A 22,083-nucleotide genomic window follows, 5' to 3' on the forward strand; every position below is an offset into this window, starting at 1 on the left:
CTCCCGCTAATATATATGTCACTTAATTTGGCCCTGAATGAGATTCTAGAGAAATTATTCACTTTTTAGAAATAATGAAATATAGATCTATTATATATCTTTATTAATTATTATTTTTTAGGATGGAAATAATATTTTAAAAATATATTAAAATTATTTTTATTGTATTCTGCATGACCCAGTAACCCCTTCAAGCAAGCTTCCCATAATCCACGGCAACACGTAGAAATCGACAGGAAATTCCTATCCCAGCAAAGATTGCTTCACTATTTAATCAAGCCTGTTGCACCAGAAGCTTCGTCCGCCAAAAACGGGAATGCCTTTTCTAAAACTCGCGTCCTATTTTTTCCTTCTCGCCTCCTTCAGCTCTGCTGCTTCCAAAGTACATATCCCTGCTTACTTTGACATGGACTGCAAAATGAACAAAATCTTCACGTCCAATGGCACCTTCCATTTCAACCTTAACACTCTTTTGTCTTCCTTATCTTCAAAGGCTGCCGGCGGCAACACTTCCGAATACTACCGCACCAGCGTCGGTAGCTCCAAGACCAACGACGTCGTTTATGGGATGTTCATGTGCCGAGGCGACGTGCCCCATCAGGTTTGTCGGGTTTGCGTTCAAGACGCAAGACATCGAATAGCCTCACAGTGTCCCTACAGCAGAGAGGCAATCATCTGGTACGAGGAGTGCTTGATCCGCTATTCCGACCGGTCTTTCTTCTACATCCTCGACGAACAACCTAAAGTTCAAAGCTTGCTGGAGCTGCAATCATTTGAATGGGGTGATCCAAACACATCGCACCAGAGATCTGAGCTTGCAGTACTCTCGCCAATACGAGCTCCCACAGGAGATGCAGACTTCAGGAGAGTTTTAAACAAGACTTTGAATGATGCGGTGGTGGAGGCAGCGAAATCAGGGCCTCAGGGTGCCAAGAAATTTGCAACAAAAGAAGCGAAATTGACAAGTTCGGTGACGCTGTACACTCTTGTACAGTGCACGCCGGATTTGTCCGCTCAACTCTGTGTCAAGTGTTTACATGGCGCCATGTATCTTATTCCGTGGTGCTGTGTTAACGATGTATACGATGGAACAATTCTGACTGCTAACTGTTACTTGAAGTTCGGGGATAACCAATTTTATTATAAGGGCAAACAGCCTCCTTCCAACGATTTACTTTCAATACCTCAGGGTAATCTCTCCTCCCTCCAACCTTTTTTATTTATTTTTATAAAATACGTGCAATTTGTTTTTTAAATGACTTATCCTTATAACATCCTTACAAAAATTTGAAAAGAAGGTTTGCATGTTTTGAGACTTCCAAGACAGTCCCTTGCTTTTCTCTGGCTTCATAGTTACTTCACTTTTCATTTTCTTTGTTTTTTATTTTTCTGTATTGAAAAGTTATGAGTTGACTTCTGTTAATAATGTTGTCGAACCGAAAATGATTTTTTTTTTTTTTGGGGTAGGAATCGATAATGAAATTTAGCCGCCTGCTGTAATTGATTAGATTCAATTCCGTTTTCGCTAACAAGTCACGATACCCTATAGGAATTTCAGCAATTAATCACGTCTAGTGGTGAAAAATGATCAAAATAGAAGATAAGTGTCAAAAAAAAAAAACAAGAAGAAAGAAACTAAATCTTATGCATATAGATCCTCATCTTTCTGTCACTCATATTTATGGAAGAATGACATTGAAGGCCCTAAAAAGGAAATTTATTATAATAAGAGCTTATCAATTTTACATCTAATATTGCGTTGTGAAAATACAAACATGCTGTAAAAAGCTGAATCTTCACTTATTAAATTTCTAAGAAAATCTTAACATAAAGTATAAGTTAAGGTTCAGCTTTTCACAATACAATATCCAATGCAAAACTGACAGGCCCGTATTGTAATACTTTCTCTTTCTAAAGCCTTCAATGTCATTGTCCCCATATTTATTTTCATAAGCAGATAAAGGATTCAATTTGTTTAGACCTGACTCCCGTTTGATAGCAAGTGTGTAGTTTTATTTAAACAAAAATAGGACAAGACCGTGACATAATATTGAACATTGTGCTTTTGATTGGTAAACAGAAGACGACCCTAGTCTTTTAGACTGTATATGTTCAAACAGAGAAAACTTCACTGCCATCGAAGCTTACCAAAATAACCTTAGGAGTCTTACTCTCATCCTCTCCAAGTCTTCCAACATCACCAAAAACAACGGATTTTACAATGCCACCGTGGTCAAAAATCACTCCAACACCATTTACGGTCTCTTCATGTGCCGAGGTGACGTATCCCCAGGGCTCTGCCGCAATTGTGTTGACGCAGCAATTGGAGTATTGGACTCTTCATGTCACTCTTCCAAGGAGGCTATCATTTGGTATGATGTGTGCATGCTTCGCTATTCTAACCGCTCTTTCTTCTCTACATTAAGCACAGGACCTAAATATATAAACTCTGGTGTGGACATGATGACAAAAGACCAACAAAAAGGCTACAACCAACTATTAGAGAACACATTAAATGAACAAGTAATGGAGACAGTAAAATCAGGGCCTGCTGGAGCAAAGAAGTTTGTCATAAGAGAAGTAGACAGTGTTTCAGAGTTGCAAACATTGTACACTCTCTCACAATGTACTCCAGATTTGTCGGCCAAGATTGCGAAACGTGTCTACGTGGTGCTCAGCATGATATGATCTCGTGTTGTATTGGAAAGATAGGAGGAACAGTCATGTATCCAAGCTGCAACTTGAGGTTCCAATTGTATAGATTTTATTACAATACCAATGTTGTTTTTCAGCCACCTGTATATCCCCCAACTGCTTCAAGAACTACAGGTGAAGTGATTAATTTATAATCCAATACTCTTTTTTATGAAGATAATTCACTACATATAGATCATTAATCTTGTTTTACCGCCTATTTCTTGTTACTAAACATTCTCTATGTTGTCAATGCGTGGCATGTAAATAACACATCTGTACACAATTACTCACAGTAAATGTTAATTTACACAGATGAAAATGAAGGCCAATCTCAAAAATTAATAATAGCGGTGGTCCTTCCTGTTGTTTCAATCATGCTTGTTTGTTTGGGCTACTACAGCTGGCTGAGAATAAAGAGCAAGAGATTCAAGGCTATTCTGGAGGAAAATTGTATGTAATATAGAAAGACAAACTCTTGTCAAACTACGTTATTTGTTCAATCAACTATATAGAAAGAAAAAAGTTGTTACATTTTAGTATATACTTACATTAAAATGTAAATATTTGTTTAGTTGGAAGTGAAGGCGCCACATTAGAATGTTTGCAGTTCAATTTAGCAACAATTGAAGTTGCAACAAATAAGTTCTCAGTTGCAAACAGGATAGGCAAAGGTGGATTTGGAGAAGTTTATAAGGTGACATATATGCTACCAACTTAATTTGTATGTGTGATTATTGATTCTAATACTCTCCTGGTCTAATTACTCATGATCATGTTTTCAGGGCATTCTTCCCGATGGCAGAGAAATAGCTATAAAGAGACTATCAGAAAGTTCTCAACAAGGCTTACTAGAATTTAAGAATGAAGTCCTCCTAATTGCCAAACTTCAGCATAGAAACCTAGTGGCATTATTCGGATTTTGCTTGAAAGACCAAGAAAAAATACTTGTTTATGAATATGTTCCTAACAAGAGTCTTGATTACTTTTTATTTGGTAAGGCAATTCTAAACTCATTTTAACATTCAAATAAAATTTTTGTTTGTGTACTGCCCCATTTATTTGATACTCATGTGATGCATATAATCACATGTACTTTATATTCGCCATATAGTTTATATTTTTTCAATTATATATGCATATTCAACAATAAACTCTAAGAAATTTTAATTACATAGTGCAGATTCCCAACGGACAAGGGTGTTAAATTGGTCTGAACGTTATAAAGTTATAGGAGGAATTGCTCGAGGAATTCTTTATCTTCATGAACACTCTCGTCTTAAAATAATACACCGAGATCTCAAACCTAGCAATATTTTGTTAGATGATGAAATGAATCCAAAAATTTCAGATTTTGGCATGGCTAGAATGGTAAATATTAATGAAGTTAGAGGAAGCACAAATAGAATTGTTGGAACATTGTAAGTTCTCTCCCTACTCCACACATTTATATCTATCACCCAAGAATTTAAATAGTGCAAATTGTTGATTTTATTATATATGGTTTTGTTTGTATATATTACAGGGGTTATATGTCTCCAGAATATGTTACATTTGGATTATTTTCAGAGAAATCAGACATATTTAGCTTTGGAGTTATAGTTTTAGAAATTATCAGTGGAAAAAAGAATGCAAGTCCTCATAATGAATCTCAATATGCAGATGGCCTCTTAGGTTATGTAAGTGTCAAATTTTAATGGTTTCTTTCTCTTATTAATATTTTTTCAATAATCATCTCGACTTTTCATACATGATATATAGAATTCGCAGCAACTCAACTATTGGATTACAATTGACCATATCGGTATAATCTAATTTTGTAGGGCACAAATTTGAACTAATAATTCAACATAATTGCAGGTCTGGAAGCATTGGAGGGATGAAGAATTGATAGAGGTGTTGGATTCAAATTTGACAGAAGCTGATTCACAAAGGGAGATTATCAAATGCATCCACATTGGTTTGCTATGTGTTCAAGGCAATCCAGAAGCTAGGCCTTCGATGGGCACAGTTGTACAATATCTCAATAATGATTTGATTGAACTGCCAAGTCCTCAAGAACCTGCATTTTTCATGCACGATCAAATGGAACCAGAAACCTCCAAAGCATTCTTAATGCATGGTCAATGTTCTGTCAACGAAATGTCCGAGACCGAATTATCTCCTCGCTGAGAGTAGGAGGCTTGAATTCTTTTTTTTATTTTCCCTTATGTTGTCGTCCAAGTCATCGTTGTGGTCCAAAAGCCGTCTTATATATGTATTTTTTTTTGGCTAGTTGGTCATAGATTTGTTTTTGGGGCCACAGTTCATGCTTAAGATGAAGGTGAACAATGGCAAAGAATACCAAAAATTATTTCAAAAATTGATTTTTAGTCTCTATAGTTTATCTAAATTATTTAAAAATAATAATTATTTTTTTCAAAATTTAAAATTTGATGCTAAAATTTATGCCTATTTTTGGGTTGCTTTGTATGTTGGCTAACAAAGTTCACATGATGATTCCAGAAACACTAGATTGTGTTGCGACAACCATTTCCATCATTTCAGTCATTTTCAAACTGCAGCAGTAGTTAGGTTTTGATCTTGAGATACAATGATGTTCAAGAAAAAAAGAGTCAAAGCATCACCTTTGATAATGAAATTTGCTGCAGAGAGCGATCCTTTTTTATTCGGGGAGTGTTTCATGGTATGATCATACAAAATTATTAACTTTTTTTTACAATAAAAAAGTGTCTCCTCTATTTTACGTTCTAATTATATGAAACATTTACATATTCTAACAATTTTCCCTTTCTTGTGCCATGGGCAAGAGTAAATGCAACAATATTATATCTTAACTCAAAACATCAAGAGTTTAGTTATGCATGAGTCTCTCCACTTTAATTACCATATATTAATTGTTAAGCTCAATTTTATTTGATGTGATACTTCTAACTTCAGTTCAAATCCGCACACACTTGTATATCATAACAATCACAAATCTTGCTTGGTAGTTAGAGGCATTGTTGGGGTTCCATATTTTGAATCCATGTCTTGTAGCTAGTGACGATGAAATAAAGAACATTTTAACGGTTGAACCTGATTACGGCCACGTCAAAAAATAAGCACTACATTCTACTTGTGCAAATCTTGTCATCTTTACAAATGAACTTTCCATACTACAGCAGTATTTAGATTTCAATCATGATATATAATAACATTCGTGAAAAGAAAAGCATGGCCTCATCTTACTGCGATAATAAAATTTGACGTGTGTATTTCTGTCAGGGCCTTGATTTTTTAGTGGGCTCTTGTTTGTTCTGGCATTTGCAGGAGCAACATGATTATAAGAATTGTTGGAGAGAAAGTGCAACCACAGATTTGAGCTTGATGGGATCGGGTTCAAAACAAGATCTTGATATACATTCATAGTAGCCATTGATGCACATTAATTATAAAAAACAAAGGGTTTACAAAATACACTCTGCATTTAATTTTTTTATAATAAAATGGAAATAATTCTATTGGCTTGGTGAGAAAAAGTAGAAATGCTTACATGTTGTAACGAAGTCTTGGTGTCCAGGAAAAGGAAGAAATAGAAGTCTAGTATGCAGCGAGGAAAGGATTCACTCACTGATGCTTCCATGGTAGAACACGATTCTTTACTACCAAATCCAACAGTAAGCTCCAATGTAGGTTGTTGCTTTGGAAGTCACAATTGGATTGAATCATTGCTCAGATATGAAACAACAGTTGCCATGGAAGGCCTTGCGTTTGGATTTTCTTGAACACATAACAACCCTATTTGAAAGCACTTAATCACTTCGTTATATGATCCGAATTCCTTTATTCTTGAATCCAATATCTCCAACAACTTTTCATCCCTCCATTGATTCCAAGCCTGCAATAATTACAATTAAGCTAATTTCAACTATTGACCTTTTATTAGATTAAATATGGTTAAAACAATTTTTCTCCCATTTAAAGTTTTAACAAATTGCATAACTAGATACATCAATGAGAGGAGTACATTATATCATAACTTACATAGCTTAAAAGGCTATTTGCATATTGTGACTGGTCATGATAACTTGCATTCTTCCTTCCACTAATAATTTCTAAAACTATAACTCCAAAACTAAAAATATTTGATTTTTTAGAATATTGTCCAAACATTGCATATTCTGGAGACATATAACCATTATAAGAAAGAAATATTAATTAATAATGGCATTTACCCAATAAATAATAAGGACATTTGGACATTTAACATGACCAGTTGAAAGGCAAGCTTTTCTATGTCAACTTAGGCATGCAGATAATTTTTTCTTTTTTCATTCCTATCAAAATATATGTAGAGGTTGAAGGGAAAAAAAATAACTTACTATGTCCCAATAATTCTATTTGTACTTCCCTCATTTTCATTGATCGCGACCATTTTAGCCATACTAAAATCTAAGATTTTTGGATTCATGTCACCATCTAACAAAATACTGCTAGGTTTAAGATCAGACGTATAATTTTAAGGTGAGAATATTCATGAAGATAAAGAATTCCTCTAGCAACTCCTCCTATGATTTTGCACCTCTCTGACCAATTTAATACTCTGTTGTTTTCAGAACCTAAGCATACTACATAAATTTGTCGAGAATAGATTCAAATATAAGCCTTCAAACAACTAGCACAAGTAAAATCAATAGAAGGCTCAAATTCCACCAACATGTAAGATAGATATAAACTAGAAATTTCAACGAAAAGTTAGAAAATGAGTTTAGAAGTGCCAAACCAAATAGGAAGAAGTCAAGGCTCTTGTTGGGAACATATTCATAAACAAGTATTTTTTTCTTGCTCTTCGATGCAAAATCCAAGTAGTGCCACCAAATTTCTATGTTGAAGTTTGGCTATCAATAAAACCTAATTCTTGAATTCTGTTGCATCTTGTTCAGAATGCTTTGAGAGTCTTTTTATAGCTATTTCTTGACCATTTGAAAGTACGCCCTATGATCATTGCTGATTGGATTAAGCCGGTACTGGAAAATATAAACATATAAAACAACACTGTGATGGCTTATAAATCTTACCTTGTAAACTTCCTCATAACCACCTTTGCCTATACTCCTGTGAAAACTTGTCCGTTGCAGCTTCAATTGTAGTGAAACTGAATTCCAAGGGCTCTAGAGTGCTGCTCTCACTTCCAACTTGACAAAAGTACAAAAAGCCTGGAGAATGCTTATGCTAAAACTAATTTGATTTTATGAGGAGATTAAGGTATCGTTTGCTTTCTCTTTCCAAAATTTTTTAAATTTAATTTAAGAGTAAAATACTTTACAACCTTTTTATTTTGTTTTAAATATACAGACCTTCCCTCTATTTTGAAAACATATACTTTTATCCAAATTATTAACACCGTCAACTAATATTCTAAAAAGATTCTAAAAATATATTTTTATTGAAAATAATATTCGGATAAATTTTATTTACTAATTTACCCTTCAATCTTTCTGACAATTTATTTAACATTAGTTATTATTTAATATTTTTAATAAATTTAAAAAATTAATCATTTTTTACTTAAAAAAATCACAAGTTGATAAATATTTGAATAATTTTTTTTGAAAAATACACGTATAATGAAATATATCAAAAAATTAAATTTTAAAATCGATGTAGTAATATCATACACTGATACTCAAAATTATGCCATTTCATATTTTTATAAAATAATTGAATATTTATATATATATATATATATAAAGGACTTAAAGACTTTTTTACCTGCCGTACATATTTAAAATATAATTAAATAAATAAATCTAAATATTTAATATCATTGGGACAATAAAAATTTAGAAATATAAAACTAATCATCATTATAATATAATAAAAATTAATCATTCTAATAATATAAAAACGTGAAATGTGCACATTAAAATTATTTTTTTGGATGAAGATAAGTGTTTAAATGATTGTTAAGTAATATTTATGCCAAAGAGGGGTCAAGACAAAATATCAACACTATGATTTAATGGTCAATTAACAGTTGGATAGATGGAAGTAGAATCTTAAAATTATAAGGGAGATTTGTGTAACATATATCTTGATTTTAAGGGAGGTCTATGAAGGTTTTCAAAATAGAAATGAGGTCTTGTAATTTAGATTAAATAGAGGGAAGGTCAATGTATTTTACTTTGAATTTAAAAGAAAATGAAAAATTTAAATGTAGATTGCCATCTCAGAGAACTGTTAATTACTTAACTAAAATGCCAATGTGATGATTTATTTAAGCACCATAATATAATTAATATTTCATGTAACTTGTTATTCGTCACTGCACGTAAATACCAAATGCCAAATAAAATTAAAAATGCATGTTGCACTATACTAAATTTCTATTCGATATCCAAAAATTGATAAATATATTTTTGAAATGATTTTGCTTAATTACTTTGATAGAAATGGATAAGACGTAAAGGAATAGAATGCTTGAATGACAAGATATAGAACAAATTCATAAAATGAAAATTAAATGACTTACAGTAGTTTTGTCTGCGAAGAGTCATGCGACGCTTCTTCATTTGACTCCGTGTGAGAAAGAAAGCAAGGCAAATTAGTCTACTCGCAACGCCTATCGAAACCACGGCAACCACAATAGTCGTTGCCAATTTCCCTTCTCGTCCCGTATTAAAATGTATGAGATGTTTACACGTGTCATTCATAGGCTAGCCATTTTAACTTATAAAAGTTATTGGGAAAAAATAACTTTAAATCTCTGTAATATGTTTGAGTTTTATTATAAGTTTTTACATTTTTTTCAATATTCTAGATTCTTATAATACTGCTTATAGAGGGACCTAAAATATTAAAAAATAAAAATATAAGGATTTAAAATATTAAAAAAAGTGTAGGGATTTATATTAAAATTTGAGCAAAATGTAAAGATATGAAGTTATGTTTTTTCAAAGTTCTTTCTTATAATATATATATATATATATATATCTTTTATGTGAAATTTAGAGACACAGAAGCCTGGGTGAGAAAGTGAGAGAGGTTACAGGAGATTAAGGTGAGTTGGATTCTGAGAATTTAATGAAAAGATGACATGCTTTCAAATTCAAACACGACTTAGAGAAATACTTGTAGATTACTCATTAATAAGATTATTATATTAACAATAAATTTTAAATTAATAATCTGGTAAATTATGAGTCAATTCCTATCAACCGAATCTTTTGTTTGTTTGTTGTGCGTACATATTTTTTATAAGCATGATAAATTCGTAGTTCTGAAGCTAAGGTTGACTGTACCTTGATGATATGGAGAATTTGTTGGATGAAAAGGTGAAGGCGCGTTAGGCGTTGGAGCTCCGGGTTGATAATCAGAATAATAAAAGGGATACAATTCATAACGAACGTTGCAGCTGGGATACAGAATTCTTCCTCCTTGCTTTCCATCGCAACACCATGGAAGGTCGTTAACAATATCGTTCAGGCATATCACGCAATATCGGGGAGAAAGGTCCGGCGTGCACTTAGCTAGACAATACACCGTTTGAAATGCTGAAACATTCGCTTCTCGGGTCGCGAACTTCTTTTCACCCAGAGAATGTTTCGCCGCCTCAGCTACCGTCTCACTCAAAGTAGTGACCAATACATTCATGGAGCTTTCCGAGTCGGTGACATTGACGGGGTTCAAGAGGCTGAGTCTAGGACTTGTGTCGACGATGGAGAAGAAGGAGCGGTTATAATAGCGAAGCAAGCACTCGCCGTACCAGATTATAGCCTCCTTCGAAACTCGGCACTTGGAAGGTAATCGTTGGGATGCATTAACGACGCATTGACGTCACCCCGGCACATGAAGAGGCCGTAGATGGTGTCGCCATCACCGGAAACGGTGGCGTTGTAGAATTCAGTGTTGGTGGCGTTGGTGGAAGCTAAGGAAGAGAGGAGTGCGGTCCGGTCCGATTGAAAGGCGCCATTGGCAGCGAAGGTTTTGTTGGAAGAGCAGTTGTGGTAAATATAAGTCTGTGCTTCGGAAGTGGGAGAACGGAGGAAAGCAATAAAGAGGAAGAGTAAGATAATTTTGTGGGAAGCCATGGCTATGGACTTCATGATGGTAACGCTGGTAAGGATGTGTTGTGGTGTTTCAGATGGCAGCCGTGAAGGGGTTGACTGATGATGGATAAGATGGACGCCAGTCAATAAAATGAAGCTAGAAAGGGAAGCTCCGCGTCTTTAATTTTCCAATTTTTTCCGGAAGATTTTTCAATTTTCTAGAATGTTAAAATATTAAAAATTAAAATTTAAAAAAAATCTAGTGGACTGCACTCAAGATTACAGATTTTCTGTGATGAAGATCATGTCATCGGAATTTTGGTTAAAATATACAAAATTTTTCTATATTTTGAGACAGTTGTACGTACAGAACCTCTTTATTTTTGAAAGATTAAAATTAACCCTCAACTTTTTAGTTTTTTTTCCCTCACATACTCTTTTATTGTTATTTTATAGCTTTTTTTGCATTAAATATAAAATAATAATAATAGAAAAATATGGATAAAATTTTTATAAAAATATTGTTAGCTTCCATTTGATGTCACACAGGTTGTCACATGTCTTTTTTTAAATATGATATGATAACTCTTGTAAGTAAGATAACTGAAAAATAATAGTAGGGAAGTTGGGGATAAAAATTGAAATGTTAGAGACTTAATTTTAATCTTTCAAAAGTAAAGAATTCTATATATAACTGCCCTCAGTTCAGCAAAATTTTTGTGTATTTTAGCTTAAAATTTATATGAAATCATATCTTCTGTTATTATGTCCACAAAAGTGTAATAATGATCAATAATACACCTTCTCTCCAAAATATTCCTTTATGTTCCATTTGTAAAACATGTTATTAAATTTTAATCACAAATTACCACATTGAGAATGACTACTTTTTCTAGGAGTCTGTTCGATGCATTGAGTGCTCATCAATGCTTGACCAATTTTGGCCTTTCATTTTACTCTAAAATGATATTCCCTCTCTTTCTATTTATAAAAAAAATTATCATTTTTTATTTATTTTTTTATATAAGTAAAATTACCAATTTTAATAAGTCTTTATTACACATTTCTTAAATACTCCTCATAATTTATATTAACAAGAAATAATTAATGCATGCTTATATTGCTTACCCCTCATAATGCATGCTTATAACAATTTTAATATAAAATCTGGACTGTCTTCTTTGCTCATTAGTAGATAAGTATTATGATACCCATTACCTTTAACGAGATTTAGACTATTTAAATTTAAATATTTTTTATTTTACATTTATTAAAATAAAAATTTATAAAAAATATAAATTTTTTAGTAGATATGTTTATCACTAATTTAGTCAATATAAATTTAATCTAGATAATTTAATTTAATAATAAAATTTTTTATAATTTAACTTTCTAAATGTACTTTGAACAACTCAAATACAATCTAGATGGCCAATTTAATATTAAAAATATTATAATTTTTGTAAATTGACCATTTAAATATACTTTGAGTAGTTTAGATTTAATTTTAATTTTTTATAATTTTTTATATTTATAAATATAATATTAAAAATAATTAAAAATTAATTTAAATGAATGGCGAAGTATAACGAAAGGTCAAGATTGGCCATGCAGTGATGAGCACTTGACGGACCGAATGCGGACTCCTTTTACTGGTGACCGAGCAAGATGAGAGAAAAAGTCAAAAAGCGCTTGTGGAAAGTAAAGGAAGGCGTTCTAAAGTATCCTATGAAAACATAACATTTTTTTCAAAATTATTTTACGTTTGAACATTAAACAACATATTTTTTCTAATATCACATGAAATTTTGAGGTGAATTTTACTATTTATTACCTTCAAATATATATAGTGTGACTTATTAGAGATTTTACAATATAACATGAATCAATATTTTAATATAACGTAATAAATTTGTAATAAATTATAAAATTTTTATGGGATTCATTCTTCAAATTTGTTTTATAGTAGTATAAAAGTTCAGAAATTTAAATCAATACATGTAAGTAAATGCAACAGAAAGCTGTACATTTCGTCAAATTAAAGTCGTCTCTAAATAATGCGTCTGGACTCTCTCTCTCTCTCTCTCTCTGTGGATGTATCTTCCCATGTTGGCCACCTTCAATTTTGCCGTTGAATTGTAGATATGCTTGCTTACTATGACCACGACTTCCCAATCAATAAAAACTTGACTTCCCACTACCACCGTCCCGTCGGCATCACAAACACCGACGTGGCCGTATATGGAGAGTTCATGTGCCGAGGTGATGACGACGTGCCCCATGAGTTCTGTGTCTTACAACAAGCCGCAATCATCTGGTACGACGAGTGCTTTGTCCGCTTTTCCGACCATTGCTTCTTCTCTACCGTTCGTTTGGCCTGTTCCCGATGACCGGCAATACTTCTAGCAGAACAGAACATACACCCCAATTAGGACTCTTCAATCAAACAGAGATGGCGTACGCAAGGGGCCACATGTCTCTACAATACATTGGGTTTGGACTATTTTCTGAGAAATCAAATGTTTTCAGTTTTGGAATCATGGTTATAGAAATCGCTAGCGGAAAGAAGAATATGCTCGTTAAGAATCTCGTGAATCTCAATATATATGCAGACGGAACTCGCTCTTAAGTGATATGAGCAGTAAATTTTTATGAGACGTTGATATTTCTCAAATAATCATCTCAAACCATTAATTTCCATTATCATCATCATGGCAGGCTTGGAAGCATTAATTGGAGGGATGAAAAGTTGATAAGAGGTACATTGATTCAAAATCTGACATCAGAAGTAGATTCACACATGTCACGTTCGGTTAAGACAAATGAAATTGAATGGATTAAAAAATCAGTAAAATTAAACTAAATCATCATTCTTCCTCATGCATGATAAAATTTATAAATATATATTATAAATGTGAAAATCATCACATCCTCCAAAAATTTCTTAAATCATGATTTCCAACACCAATAACTAAGTTACCTCCTTCTTTTATGAATATAGTTTACTATTATTTTTAATCATCTCATTTTTATTTTTATTTTTTCAATACATTTCATTTTTTTTAGTAACCAAACATGACTACTGTGAAATTATCTTCTTCTTGTTTTTTTTTTTTTGCCGAACACAATGAAATTATCAAATGCATCCATATCAGCTTGTTATGTGTTCAAGTAACAAAATCCAGAACTTAGGCTTTCCATGAGTACAGTTGTTCAAAGTAATGATTCAGTTCAATTGCCAATTCCTCAAGAGCCAGCATTAATTCTTCATACATAATCAAATGATGGAACCTGCAACAACCCACCTGAGCAATGGAGGGTGAACTTGCCAACTATAATCAATATGTTCCATCAACGAAATGGCGCATCTATATATATATATATATAGTGATTACTCAATATAACGAAGTATTGCTGCACTGTTGTGTGTCCAGTGGGGAAGGTCATGACCAACTAGATACGGATTTTTCACAATAATTTATTAGCAAGATTGGTTGAAGGATTTGGAAACAAATATATATATATATATATATATATATGTTGCACATAGTTAACCACTGCGAAGGAAAAAAAAAATAACTTTTAAAGATGAGATGATCATCCTACTTTGAAGATGAGATGATGAACAACAATTTGAAAGAATGAACCAATTAATTAAACCAAGTGCTATCATCCTGCTATCATGACATTAACGGGTAGAGCCAGAAATTTTTATTAAGGAGGGCCGAAATAATAAAGTATATATAAAAATTAAAAGAAAGTTATATGTATATATGTATATATGTATCATTGACATAATATAAATATTTCAATATATATATTTATATTCAATTTTACACATATATGACAATATATATATATATATATATATTAAGTTTTGCTCATCAATTTTTTATAGAATAAAAAGAATTATAGTTATTATGTTAATGATAAATGTTTTAGCAATTTCTTTCTCAATATAAATTATCATTAAATTGGTGAAAATTTTATCATCCTATGAGCATTAAATGATTTAAATACATCATTGGAATCTAAATTTTTGTTCAATGTAATAAACTCTATTATTTTCTTATTAAATTTACTATTTGATTCTTTCAATGATAAATGTTTTAGCAATTTCTTTCTCAATATAAATTATCATTAAATTGGTAAAAATTTTATCATCCTATGAGCATTAAATGATTTAAATACATCATTGAAATCTAAATTTTTGTTCAATGTAATAAACTCTATTATTTTCTTATTAAATTTACTATTTGATTCTTTTAATTGATAATCATAGTAAATAAATATATCAACACATTAATAATTCTCAGTTATCATAAAATCTTTATGTCAATAAAATCAAATTATATCAGAGTAAAATCATTCATTTCATAAATTTCAATAGCTTGATTATTTTAAAAAAAGAATTTTTTTTCTAGAAGAACATCTTCACCAAATCTCTTAACTTTTGGATAAGTGATTTTATAATAGATATTAAACACATAGCATTCAATATATCTTGAAATTTTTATTGCAATACTTAACAAATTTTGTTAATAATAATTCTCATAATTTTGTCATTAAATATAAAATGAAAGTAAAATAAAATGACGTTAATATTTTAAAAAGCATGTATAATTTTTTCTTGTTGAAAATAAATAGATCTTATGATAACTATATCTTCAAGCTATTAAAATAATTATTTTATACATACGTAAAAGACTACATATAAAATTAAAATGAAAATTATATTTCGTATTTTATAATTTTTATAATGTGCTAATTTATAGAAGTTGAAAATATATAATTCTTATATTTTACTTAAAAAAATTAAAAAGTAAGGGCGGATTGTGGCTCTTGTCGGCCCCCTCCTCTCCTCATCCCTAAGGACATTCACACTTCAACCGTCAAAATGGACTTCAACAGCAAACTAAATGTATCTAGCTCACTGAAATCTCTCTTTACTTTTGGAGGAACTACGGTCCAGCAAGGAAGCTCCCATCTCGATAACTTTTTAGTTTTCCCTTTGAGTTAGAATCTTACATCTCCGGCACTAGCCCATCGTTTTATAACCCAAAAAAACACTCTTCCGTTGATTGGGCTTGACAAAATTATGAAAACAAGAGAGTTTGCATCGATTCCATTGCATATCATTATTAAAAAATGAAAAATGAAAAACAGATTCCATTGCATGTCAACCAAGCACTACCTTCTTTGTCTTCAACCTCCTGTCTTTTATTTCTCGCCGTGAACCTTTATTATGGGTTACCATTAAATCATTAATGTTACTTTCAATTGGGTTAGCTCCAATTTCCCTCCATATGTATTAACTAGATTTAATCCCATACATTGCATAAATTTGAGATTAAGATATTAAAATGAAGCGAATGTTTTTAGACATTAGTGACGAAGGTTTTTTATTGGAATCGCTCTGATGGAAATTTTTATGTGTTAGAACATCTAACAATATTTTGATGCTCATTATTGAAAGGATGACTTACGTCGTCGTCGTCCACAAATTGAAAATATCATGTTGATTGTTTTAAAATTGATTAAATTTTGTAAATAAAAAACAATTATAACGATTGAACGTTGTATTTGAAATGAAAAGTATGAGTCTTTATAAAAATCTTTTGCACATGTAAATTCAATTTAATTATAACAATTTAATATTTTTTTCACCGTAACTTGAAATATGATAAGTTACGCATTAAATTTTGTTTCATTTAATAATAAATCAAAAATATTTAGGCTTAAAGTATTTTAAAATTCGGTAGATTAATAAGGCGTTACAGTATTTTAACAATGTCAGCAAGATATGGGATGAAAACAAAGTAATTAGCTAGGGCCCCCATGCTCATTTCTCTATCCACTTTTTTCCCCACATCAAATTATTATTCAAGTCGCTCTTATCTTCAAAATAAAGACTGCAACACCACCACTATAATTTCTGCAACTTGTATGTGTCAAACAGGTATCTTTCTTCAGCCTTCCAGTCGATCTCCACACATATAATGGCATAACAGAAACATAGTAATATTGATCCATGCAGTAACGGAGCCAACGCCCGGAATAACGGGTGCAACGTATTTTAATTTTAAAGTTAATAATTTTTTAAAAATAAAAATTTAAATAATTAAAAATAAGAATTATATTAAAACTAAAATTATAATAATATATATAAATAGATCGATCATTATTTTTTTTATAAAATTATATTAAACATATTAATATTTTCTTTTTATGTAAATATGCTCTTCATATTTATCTTGATCATTAAAGTATTACATATCTAATAAGTTTTTGAGTTCGAATATTTTTCATTTAGCCTAGAAGATGGAAAATATTAAGAGCAAGGGGTGTAAAGGTATAAAATTTACATGCCGTACTTGCAATTTTTTTTTTAAAATGAAGGGTGCATTTGCCCCCCCTCAATATAACAACGCTTCACCACTCGATCTATGTCATATATATCTATTTTCTCAAAATTGATATGGAATGAAAATATTTAAACTAGTAGTATTTTAACAATACTAGTTGTGAACAACACATTTTGTCTAGGCTCCACAAAAAATAAAAAATAAAATAAAAAAATTGAAGAGCTTTTTTTAATAAAATAATAAAAAATAAAATTAATAAATAAGAATTAAATGAAAAATCTCTAAATTTGTGCTTTGATATGAGTCTTCAATTACGGGAGGTCAAATAAAATTTCAATCCTCAAAATTATGCCTTGATTTAAAATAGTAAAAGTTAAATAAAATTAATCACAAATTGAAATTTAATGGGATTAATCATTAAAGTGGGAGGTCCTAATTTTCATCTATAAAAGGGTGGTGATCAAGGCAAAGTAGGGAAAAGGGAAGAAAAAGGAGAGGGGGAAAAAAAAAGAAGAGGCAACAAATAAAGGAGCTTGAGAGAATTCATTGAAAAGATAGAGGATGATCATTTGTTCTCTTATATCATCTCTACTCATCATAATATGGGGTTAGGAATGGGTAGAGGTACCTAAATAGGGTAATATCAATTGCTCATTATTCTATAATACTTTAAGAAAATCCAACCCTCTCATTTAGGGGTCACATGTGTGATCTTTAAAAATGTTGAAGGCTAAAGGGTATAAAATGAATAATGATTTAAATGTTTTTTTATTTCTCATTTTTCCCCTTCGAAAATTTCTGTGTATGTGTGTGTTTATATATATTCCTTGGGTGCCTTGGGCCAAATTTTTCTCTTCTTATTGACTCATCCATTTTTTTTTCCTTCCCCACCACGTTTTGAATCTAATTTCTCAAAGTATATAATTTTTCTTTCATTTTGTAGTGTTGGATGTGCATGTCTTCCTTCTATATGTATCTATTTGTGTGTGCTTTTCATTCCTCTCTCCTTTTGATTTTAATTCAATATTGCCCTCTTAAATTTTATTTCCTTTACTTAGTTATTTATTTTCCTCTCTTGTTTTCTTCCTGTCACCACCACGTTTGAACCTGATTTCCCAAGGTACATGTTTTTTTCTTTCATTTTGTAGTGTTGGACATGCATATCTCTCTTCTATATGTATATATTTGTGTGTGCTTTCCATTCCTCTCCCCTTTTGATTTTAATTCAATATTGCCTTCTTAAATATTATTTCTTTTATCATTTATTTATTTTCCTCTCTTGTTTTCTTTTCTTTGTTTTCTTTCTTCTTTCGCCTCCCAATCATTTTAACTACCAATATCAATTTTTTTTCTTTTTCCCATCCCAAGTTTGGCTTTTCATTTGTGTAGGTAAAAAAATAATATATATATATATATATATATATGAGATTTTGTTCTAACAAGCATACATGAACACATACACTCAAGCACATGTGTTGTTTGGTTATTTCTTTTGTTAGAAGATGGAGATGATTAGAATAATTATCTAAATTGCGACAAGTGGTAAAGCCCCAAAGGTTTGATCTCTAAGTTGGTTTTTTTTTACAAGCAATTTGAGACTTTTCTGTGTATTGTTTTTAGTTATGCCGTGTGAGATTTTTAGAGTCTCTGTAGGTAACTAGTCTATTGGTATGCCGTGTGTGGCAAGGGGCCATCGCAGGCACGCTAGTCATGATGCTTAATTGATTTATTTTAATCTTTTTTTTAAAAAGGGACCTTGTTTTTTTATAAATATAAATAAGTCAAAAAATAATTTTTATGTCGTGTGAGATTTTGAAATTTTCACAGGCATAAAATAAATTAATTTTTGTATGAGATTTTTGTAAATCTATGAGGGATTTTAATCTATTTTTTTTAAAATCCTTTATCAAATAAGGGAATAAGTTTTTTTTAATTAAAAGATACCAATGTAATTATTTTTTTAAAACAAAATTTTTTTTAAAAAAATACTAACAAACCGATACGTATTTACGTATTTTTACCCTCAAACTACGTGGGTTTTAATTCCTCTAAAGAGTACGTAAGCCCTAGAGTTTTATCCTAGGTCAAGTCCAACTTATAAATAAATAATATTTTTTAAATTATAATTTTCTTCTTTTTTCTTTTTATTTATTAAGGGTAATTAAATTTCATTTAAGGCCATATTAATTTTGTTTAGTTAACTTTGGGTGACCATTCTCATGGACGGGTGATGTATAGTGCCTAACACCTTCCCCACACACAACCGATTCCCGCACCCTATTCTGATTATGGTAGATCATTTTTTAAAAAAAAAAAAGTTTCCAAAATTATCCTGTTAAAATTTTGGTGACAACTCCTGCATTTATTGATTTCCTTTTCTCAGGAGATTATAATTCGGGCACGAAACTAGTAAATGGTGTGCAGATACAATGCTTGGAGTCAATCCATACACATGCTTCCACAAGGTTTTCTTTCCTGCATAAAGCCATAAACATTTAAGAAAATTGTTTTAAAATTCCATCGTATGTTTCTGTAATATGCAAAAAATAGTTCATATCCATAACAAAGTAGCACGGTTCATTCATAACAAAAAAATTATCCAACAGACAACTAATTAAGCAGTGTAAATGATGAAGCATGATTGGCAGGACACAAGACAAAACAAAACAAGGACAGGTTCAGTATATACCCACCAAAGTCAGGAGCTCCTACCCTATAGCACATGCTTTAGAAACCTCTCGACAGAGGTTGTCATTAAAGTTTGTATGAATGTGAAGATTTGAGAGCCTCTACTTCCAAAACAGATTGAAATAATCACTATAACAAAGAAGAAACAACTAATTTAATTTAGTATAATTCAAAACTGCTAGAAACTAAGAATTTACAAAAGGTGAAGAAGAGGGACCTAATTTCTGTAAGGATAAATAAAGTTCGAGTTCAGTTCAAGGTATTTGCACTCCATGATCCTTATATAATAATGTTGAAGTTTTTAATCATTTGCCACAAATTCATTGTATTACAAAAAGCGATGGACACCTGTCCATATGACATGAGTGAAGTATTATAACTAGCTTAAGCATTTTTAACCAGCAGGACACCAACTGACTGAAAAATAGCTTCCTGTACAAACCAAAGCTCACCATTATTGTTAGCCCTTTGAATTAGATGCAGTAAGCAAGAATGAAAGACCACTGAAGCAAAAAAAGTGTGCACTTCTAGCAACAAAATCCAGGTCGTAATAATCTATTGTAATGAGAAAATTTGCCCAAGAAATTAAGAGAAAAGATGAAGTGTGCTAGAATATTTTAACATGCTTTCCACGTGGAGCAACTTCAAAATCTCCCAAATCCTCTCCATACCCAAATTGTCCAATAACAATGACACGGCTCTCAGTAGTCATTGACCGACTTTCCATGAGCAGCACTATCAACCTTTCCCCAAATGGTCTCCTCCATTACTTGGGTCACTTGCCAGAGCAACCAGCAAGACCAACTTGTGTGTTGCCGCTTAAAATCATATACCAAAAACTACGTGACTTTACTAAGTAAAGATGTACATTAACAATAGAAACATTATTTACAGCAATAGGAGCCCTCTATTCGTGTAGCATTCATGCTCTTCTATTTCTTCAAGGCCTTCTCCTTCTACTTTGGTCTCGCCTGCCATTCCTGAATATATTCCCCCAAACCCACTCCACTTAGAAACAATTGATATTATGCACCCTATTTCAAGGATTTGGTTAATTTTATTTATTCTGCAGTTATGTTATGCTAGCCAGACAAGTTTTCAAATAATAATGTATAATAGTAATAACACAAGGAAGATGTTTCTATACAGAGACACTCTGAATCTAGCACATCATACAGAGATAGAAAATACCGATTAATGTTGCCCTGACTCTCAGCCTTTAGGACAAGCACCTAAAAGTTGACAATCATAGAACCTAAGGATTCATATGGCACACACAAAATAGATGAACCATTGATGAACCACACCAGCAACCAATGAGAGGAGCAAAAGGGAAATGAGCTTGCTACCGAAAAGAAAATCATCTTCTAATGTATGTAATCATTCCTTTAAACACAACAACTAGTTTTACCTTGCTAAAAAATAATTAGCATACACGAAAATGAAAAAAAACATGCAAGAGAAAAAATAATTTAGAAATTATTCAATTGTATAAATAAATAGAGCATCATAAATCAACCAAAAAAAGGAAAAGATATAAGGTAAAAAAATAAATCGTCTACCAAAAGGTGGACAAAATCTGTTGGGGAGATGGATGCGGATGGGAGAAGCTAAAAGCCTAAAACCTGTTGGGGGAAAGAACATCAGGATGGACAAAATCAAAAGAGAAATAAAATAAATAGGGAAACAAAAAGAACCAAACATAGAAGAATAGTGCACCAGTGTGCATCCAAAAAGCTTCAATCCAGAGCATGCCAAGGTCAGAGTAAATGATGACAAGAGAAGAAACATAAAAAAATAAGAGGAGCCCATGAGCATTTATGCAGAAAAAAACAATTAATGAACTTTTAAACCAAATAAATTCCTCCATATCCTTCAAAATATTACATTGATGTTATGAAGATGGGGTGATGAAGTTACAAAGAATCATGGAATATAAACCAACACTCAATCATGACTGTCTCAAGTTCACATACAATATAAACGTGCATCCTTCTTCTTGTATTCTCTCACCTTCTTCAAAATTTTGTAATCCACTTTCAAGTCCCTAATTACAGCAATCCAATTAAGGTTATTTCAAATAAAAATAGTACCAACAAATATTAAACAAATAACTACTGCAGGTGTATGGTGATGACCATATGAAAAAGTGAGAGCATTCATAACATACATATTGTCTGGCTCAATTTCAAGGGCTGTCTTGACGTACATTTCAGCAAGGTCCAAATTCACAAGTTGTATATATGCTTGTGCCCTTAGGTATAGAGCTTTCACATTCCTGCTATCAAGTTCATTAATCCATCGCT

General features: G+C 31.6%; 2 pseudogenes; one reads left to right on the forward strand and one right to left on the reverse strand.

The window, feature by feature from the left end:
- The first annotated feature begins 316 nt into the window (after positions 1–316).
- LOC129286092 (cysteine-rich receptor-like protein kinase 10) lies at positions 317–4,866 on the forward strand (annotated as a pseudogene).
- A 984-nt stretch (positions 4,867–5,850) lies between these two features.
- Positions 5,851–11,063, reverse strand: LOC129286963 (cysteine-rich receptor-like protein kinase 25; annotated as a pseudogene).
- Positions 11,064–22,083: the final 11,020 nt, after the last annotated feature.

The sequence above is a fragment of the Prosopis cineraria genome, unplaced genomic scaffold, assembly GCF_029017545.1.
Source record: "Prosopis cineraria cultivar Desert tree isolate PC_DT_omini unplaced genomic scaffold, ASM2901754v1 PC11, whole genome shotgun sequence".
Lineage (NCBI taxonomy): Eukaryota > Viridiplantae > Streptophyta > Magnoliopsida > Fabales > Fabaceae > Prosopis > Prosopis cineraria.